Source organism: Pseudophryne corroboree, chromosome 5 (assembly GCF_028390025.1).
Source record: "Pseudophryne corroboree isolate aPseCor3 chromosome 5, aPseCor3.hap2, whole genome shotgun sequence".
Taxonomy (NCBI): domain Eukaryota; kingdom Metazoa; phylum Chordata; class Amphibia; order Anura; family Myobatrachidae; genus Pseudophryne; species Pseudophryne corroboree.
This window is the reverse complement of record NC_086448.1, coordinates 223,101,517-223,109,563: the sequence shown is the minus strand read 5'-3', so window position 1 is coordinate 223,109,563 and position 8,047 is coordinate 223,101,517. Positions and strand designations below refer to the sequence as shown.

The window sequence follows — 8,047 nt, the reverse complement described above, 5'->3', positions numbered from 1 at the left end:
ATAGCTTGCAGGCACATAGAGCCAAGTGTATTTTCCAATAAGCTCACAAAATGAATTTCCTTTTCAACTGCATTCAAATCTGTAAAAAGATATTTAGCAATAAATAAAGTGTAAAATACATAGGCTGTCATGAAAATAAACTATGTATTATAGGCAAAAATAAAAAGCATCTGCTCTGTTGAACTGATTATTCCTCTGATTTAATAGTTAGGGGAAAAATAATTTTATGCAGAGGAAATGAGACTCTTTAGCTGCAAGGTATGTACAGGATTAACATTGTTTAATGTCTAACTCTACTCCCATCTTTCCTGACATCTCTGTTGTATTGCAAATTGAATATCAAGAAATAAAGTTTAATCTACAATAAACAATAAATAAACCACATTCACTGCAGTCTTATATAAATGTTACTTATTTATATGACCCAGAACCAGCTTTTGCCACCTTGAGTCCTATTGGAGATAGAGCGCTATATAAATAAAATGATTACTATAATTTTTTTAAAAGATGTAATTAATATAGTTTATTTGTTTGGGCATGCAGTCAACCAGCTGAGGAACAATGTGGCCATTTTAGCTCCAGCAGTGCAGCGGTGGCGGTGGTTTAAGAGAGGAGGGAAAACATGTGCAGACTGTGTGCGGGTACCCGCCTCTCTGCAGCACAGTAGACTCTGGCATCATGTTAGAGATATGTAATTATAAAATAATATATAATTATTACACATAGATTAAGCTCTGGTTTTTGTCAGTACAAAACTGGTTTCACAAACACACACCGTGGCCTGGTCTAATTTGCATTTGAACAAGCATGGCTCATTCACACACAGACACTTAACATGGCCTTAAGTGAAACAATACTAAGGCCCGCCCATAGGTGCAGGGCTGCCAAGAGAAATCCTGGGCCCCGGTACAACAACTTCCTGGGCCCCACTGCCCCCCATGGAAGGGATGTGACCCCAGCATGTTGGGGGCATGGCCACACTTCTTTTGGGACTTGTGTAGCATATGAGAAGCACCCACTCACAGGAGCATGGCATGCCTCCCAGCCAGAGCAGTAGAGAGCCTGGCTGGGCCCAGGTGCTTTTCAGGGGGCATGGCCTAATCACAGGAGGCATGGACCTGGGCCCCCACTGGGCCCCTCCATCAGACCTGGGCCCAGGTCATTTGTACCCTCTCCCCCCCTCTCTCTGCGCCACTGCATAGGTGGGACACAAGTTGCATATACCAACAGAAACACAGAGACACCCCATACTCTCTTAGAACCTAGCTGCTTGCCCCAGACTAGAAAAATGTACCTCACATCACCAGGATACTTGGAAGCTTCTCGTTATTTTATATTGAACACACATGGCTAGATAAGGAAATACAGTATTAATGGCATAGAATAGCTAAATATGGTTTGTGGCAGTTTAAGTGCAATTGTGCTGATTTAATTAGGATATTGTAACTTGTTTGTTGTAGATCTGGGAATCTGATGGTAGTTTGTAACAGATAACAATAGACAGTTTTGGTAGATGGTGACTGATTAATATTGGATTAACCTGTGGCTGGTTTGTGAAAGTATATCTTACTAATCATGACTACCACCATGCGATTACTGTGGTCATGTGTTTGTAGCATTGGAATGCTGGGATATGTAGTTTCACAACAGCTGGAGGGCTGCTTGTTGCTCACACACCAGCATTGCAGGCATGGAATTGGGAATTACTGATTACATTATGGTAAGACTGTGATATAGCAGAGCCAGCATTCAATATACTGTGTTGGTTCTTGGAATGTGGAATATACTTAAATAAGTTGGAGCTTAGAGTGGTGAAAATCTTATAGGCCCTACACACTGGGCGATATGAGTGAAAGATATGAACGATCTCGTTTAGTAATGAACGAGATACCGTTTATATCTTTTAGTGTGGAGGCACCAGCGATGAACAATGCGCAGCCCAGCGCTCATCCATCGCTGGTGCCCCGTCGATTGTGCATGCAGGCCAATATTAATGATCTCGTCCATATTAGCCTGCACTGCTATGGAGCCGGGTGGCGGGGGGAGTGAAGAAACTTTACTCCCCCCGTCACTGCCCCCCTCCCCCCCACACCATGTGCTCGAACCTGGAGACATAGGATTGTGGCATTGGTATAGTATTATAAAGCTTGTATACTGTGGAATCATGGGAGTTTTCTTTATTTCCAAAGTGTAGTCTAGCTTGTAGCCTATGTGGTTTACAAAAAGGAAACATGTGGTATGGTGTGCCTCCTTCACACACAAACCATCACACATCTCTCTCTTTCTCTGTCTCTCCCTCTCTCTCTATCTATCTATATATATATATATATATATATATATATAGACAGACAAGAGTCCAGAGGTTTGGAGGTGCACTCATCCAATCAAAAATTATCAGCAACTTTTCTTTATTCACAATTACTTTATTGGTAGAAATTCGGCTTATTCTGTCGACGTTTCGATCCTCAGTTTTAGGATCTTTATCAAGACAAGCTTCCAGTTAAAGATAATGCTTAAAAAGCGTCATATATTGATTTTCGACCAAATCAATATATCAGGTTCAGACAGTACCACGGCTGCATGGCTAATGAGGCCACATTCAAAGGCAAATTATGTGTGGTATAAAACTCACACTCAAGGGAACAGCTTAGACAACTCGGTTAATCACCAAGGTGGTCTGGTCCTAACAGCCTAAGCAGGCTGTTAGGACCAGACCACCGTGGTGATTAACTGAGTTGTCTAAGCTGTTCCCTTGAGTGTGAGTTTTATACCACACATAATTTGCCTTTGAATGTGGCCTCATTAGCCATGCAGCCGTGGTACTGTCTGAACCTGATATATTGATTTGGTCGAAAATCAATATATGACGCTTTTTAAGCATTATCTTTAACTGGAAGCTTGTCTTGATAAAGATCCTAAAACTGAGGATCGAAACGTCGACAGAATAAGCCGAATTTCTACCAATAAAGTCATTGTGAATAAAGAAAAGTTGCTGATAATTTTTGATTGGATGAGTGCACCTCCAAACCTCTGGACTCTTGTCTGAATATTGTGGGCCTACCAAACCTTGGAGAATCCCACTAGGAGCACCCCACCGTTGCTAGTTCTTTTGATGCGAGTGCAGGAATATACATGTTTTATATATATATATATATATATATATATATAAAATAATTTTTTACCTAGTTATGTATTAAAGCCATCATCATATCTCCCTCCACCATGTAATAGCATATTAATATGAAATTATATGACACCATTACATTAATTATTTCTTAAAGATATTACCCCTGAGGAAGAAACACGTAGGGTTATAAGGGTGATTGGACCCATTGTCTGCATTGAGGGCCACCCACCACTGAGCTTACATCCTAGGGTGGTGGGTGGCATTTCATTACACCTGTTCCAGTGCAACATTGGTTCCATACAAAACACCTCATTTTTTTATGATGTAAGATCAACATCTTTATATTGTACTGATTTTTTATTGAATATCATGTATAAATATTAGAACAAAAACAAGAGTCCACCTTCCGCTGCGCTATCCGTAAGTCCTTAAATGATGTTAGATGACAATTATTCAAACAAAACAGTCTCAAATTCTAGAATCCATGAAGGGGAGTCATTCACAATCTGGATAATTATAGGTGAGTGGTACGTGGGGATCTTCAAATGACAGTACTTGACAGAAGTCTAATCTGCACGTATGAATAGAGAATTCTTTATAGGTACGTACCGTACTCACATGTACAATGTGCGTGCTGTATCCATAAAGGTATCTTTCTCCCCCATGCAACTTGATCTTCCTCCCTTGTAGACTCCCCTCAAAAGCAAGGAAAGAGAAAAGGGGTAGGGAACCCCAATAGTGTAATACGTTCAATACGATATATCAGATATACAGAACTTCCAAAGATGTTTTAAATCTTATTCGTAATTGGGAACATACCCAACTCACATAGATAAAAACGTAATACTCCTATAAAGGTATCTTTCATCAGGTGATGCGTACCCCAAACTCATGTTCTACAGGATTCCTGAAGACATGTCAGGGTTTCTTTAGAAGGTGGTTTTTCTGCCTCTTCTCTGTTGCACTCTCCCCGGGGCCACCAGGTGTATAGAACCCACAAAGAAGGAAGGTTTTAGGGTAATGTGTCCATTTATTGTTGAAAACAATTTAAAACATCCAAATGGTTTTTTCTTCAAAGCATAATTCACCATGCAAACAAATAGGGGAACACATCCAAATACTGGGAGGTAGTTGTGAAAAACAGACCTGGGGTGCGGTACATCCGGATTCCCACACTCCTGAGTACTGATCTCCTGGGTATCGGGGCGTGCCTCCTTAACCACCAACACGTTTCAACTTAAAAAAGTCTTTGTCAAGGTGACAAAGACTTTTTTAAGACTTTTTTAAGTCATGACCTGATGAAAATGCAACATTAAACCGCATTGAAATGTTGTCTATACTGAGGACCCTATTGCCAGTTTGTCACAGTCGCTTGGAGTGCCGCACCGCTTGTTGTATATATATATATATATATATATATATATATATATATATAGTAGGGCAAAAAAGTATTTGGACAGCCACCAATTGTGCAAGTTGACCCACTTAAAAAGATGTATTTCTTCAATTTTTTAATAATTGCGCCAACAGTTGATCTCTTCTCACCATGCTGCTTGCCTATTGTCGAGTAGCTCATCCCAGCCTTGTGCAGCTCTACAATTTTGTCCCTGGTGTCCTTAGACAGCTCTCTGGTCTTGGCCATGGTGGAGAGGTAGCAGTCTGACTGTTTAGGGGTGTGGACAGGTGTCTTTTATACAGATAACCAGTTCAAACAGGTGGCATACAGGTAGCGAGTGGAGGATAGGATGAGTAACAGGTCTGTGAGAGCCAGAAATCTTGCTGCTTGGTAGGTGTCCAAATATTTATTTTCCGCAAGAATATACAAATAAATTGTTTAAAAATCATACAATGTGATTTCCTGTTTTTTTTTCAGATTCTGTCTCTCACAGTTGAAGTGTACCTATGATGGAAATTACAGACCTCTCTCATCTTTTTAAGTGGGTCAACTTGCACAATCGGTGGCTGTCCAAATACTTTTTTGCCCCACTGTATATTCTCCAAAGCTCCGGTTCTCCTGCCACCCAGATATGGGTTTCCTTGCTCCTGTGCCTTCCACTAGGGATAAGACCAGTAATATGCAATGCTGAATGAACGAGGCAGCACTAGGAGGCCTCCGAGAAGGATGAACCGTTAATTTTTAATTTGTCATCTAGCCCCCTGTCCCCCATAGAGGTAAGGGTGTTAAACAAAGGGTTATCTTTTGTACAGACCAATTGACCTAATGCTTTTAGATGGAAAGTGGATATGTACACATTAAACCGTACATTAAAAATTAAAGAATATTTTGGCAAACAGCAGAGTGTTAACCCAGTATCTACACTACCAGCTCGTATACAGAAGATGGGACCAAGTTCTAAATTTGACCCGACATCCAACAATGCTTCATTAAAGACTTTTCAACGTGTGTTGGAAACTGAGGGTGGTAAACAAGAAAAGGACAAAATGGATTCAAATCTTTCTAGGGAGGAACAACAGGCCTTAAAGACATTAGGTCAGTGACAGGACATCATCATCCATAACGCGGATAAGGGAGATGCTATAATGGTCCAGGACACGCAGGACTGCAGGGATGAATGCATGAGACAACTGAATAACAGGGATGTTTATGTTCAGCTTGAGAGAGACCCTACGCAGTTGTATAAACAGGAATTGTTTGACCTTCTGACAGGTGCCTGTGAGGGAGGGATCATCACTATAGTCATTCAGGATAAATTGTTTACTGAACATCCTATCATCCCCATTTTTTACACTATACCCAAGCTTCATAAGGAGGCACAGAGGCCTCCTGGGCATCCTATTGTGTCTGCCAGGGGTCTCTGTGTGAGTCATTGGTGATTTAATTATTTAGATTCATACCTGCAGCCGTGCATTCAATGAACATTCTCGCATCTCAAGGACTCTAGTATGTTGCTGAAGAAGTTTGCCACCATTGATAAAATGCCAGAAAACACAGTGCTGGCCACCTTGGATGTGGCCAGCTAGTATACATGCATCCCTCATAAGGAGGGGGTGCAGGCAGTTTGGCGACTATTGGTGGGCAACGTGCAATATAAGGGACCTGATGTTATGTTCTTTTTGGAGTTGTTATATTTTACCCTTACAATTATTTAATTTTTGATGGGAAATATTTTAAACAACTTACTTAGAGTGTGTGTGGGAACACTTCTGCTGTCTGTTGTGACGGTGAGATGTTCACTGGTTAGAGCATAATGTCCTGGCCAGAGTGCCAAAAACCAAGTTTTCTCAAGCATTTTTATTTGATTTCTTTCTAAGAATTATCAATTTCTCCTTATCTTCTATGAATTAATTGTTTATTTATTTATCAATTTATGCACAGTTAATTTCACACTGACAACATTGTCTTGAGCCAGCATAGCTCTGATTGGTTTGCTTTCATAAGGATTGTTATTTCTTTTTCTGATTTATGAATTTGTTCCTATCTTTCATGAATCAATTGTTTATTTATTTATTTATTTATTAATTTATGCACTGTCACTTTACACTGATAACATTGAGCCAGCATTGAGCTCTGACTGAGCCAGTATCAAGCTCTGATAGAGCACTATTTGTCTTTATACATTGTAAAAAGACAGGTTTCAGGATCTCAGAATTTCCATTATGTAAAACAATCTATTGATCTATATTCCTGTCTCCAAACATTCTAATTGCTCATTCCAAATCTCCATTCTCTACACTCTCTCATCTGATTTACAGGCACTCTGGCCAGGACATTATGCTCTGACCAGTGAACATCTCACCGTCACAACAGACAGCAGAAGTGTTCCCACACACACTCTCTCATCTGGAAATACAATTTCGAACTATCAAAGTTCTGATTTATGTTGAGTACAGAAAGCAGAAGTGGCCACCTCTCCTCCTTTAACAACGGCCCACGGCCATACTATCCTGAATACGCCCGATCTTGTCCGATCTCGGAAGCTAAGCAGGTATGGCCTGGTCAGTACTAGGAAGGGGAACCTCCTGAGAATACCAGGTGCAGTGGGCCATTTTCCAAGGAGACTACTATTCAACTCACTCCTGTTTCCTTCCATTTTCATCTACAGCTAGACACCATCCACATCCCTTTGATTAACTACAATTCTTTGTCCCTCACTATAACTGGTGAAGCTTATCCGAGGCATATATTTTCACCTACATAACGATCTTGCACCATATTTGCTAAAAAGGTCAACAAGATCCTTTTAATATTAGCATTATTTGATTGTAAATTTTCATATCTTTTACTCAAGAATTAATTAAAGGTTAAGTTTTAATTTGGAGATTTCCATTTACATAACATATATTTAATAATCAAGAGTACTCCCAAACAAGGGTTTTTTGTCTTTTCTCCTATTTTTCAATGTAGTTTATCTACAAATTTCCTGGGAGCACCACCAATCAATAAGCAGTTCAGAATCTTTTTGTAAACTGCCCATATATTGGTCATTATATCATGTCATTCAAACATTTACACACATTCATGTGACTGGTGCGGATCCACACTCATTATAGTTGTACAGTAACATAGAAACATAGAATTTGATGGCAGATAAGAACCACTTAGCAAATCTAGTCTGCCCCATTTTTTACCATATTTTTACCTCAAAACTTATTTGATCCTTATTTCTTTGTAATGATATCCTTCTGTCTATCCCATGCATGTTCAAATTGCTCTTCTGCCTTAGCCTCTGCCACCTCTGATGGGAAACTATTCCACTTGTACACAACCCTTTCTGTGAAATCATTTTCCCTCAAATTTCTCCTAAACCTCCCTCCAGTTTCAGTGCATGTCCTCGTGTTCTAATACTTATCTTCTTTCAAATAATGTTTCCAGCTTTGACGTTGTTAAAACCCTTGCTATATTTGAAAGTCTCTATCATGTCCCCCCTTTCATTTCTCTGCTCCAAACTATACATATTG

General features: G+C 39.9%; 1 pseudogene; it reads left to right on the top strand.

The window, feature by feature from the left end:
* Positions 1-7,015: 7,015 nt before the first annotated feature.
* Positions 7,016-7,133, top strand: LOC134930767 (5S ribosomal RNA; annotated as a pseudogene).
* Positions 7,134-8,047: the final 914 nt, after the last annotated feature.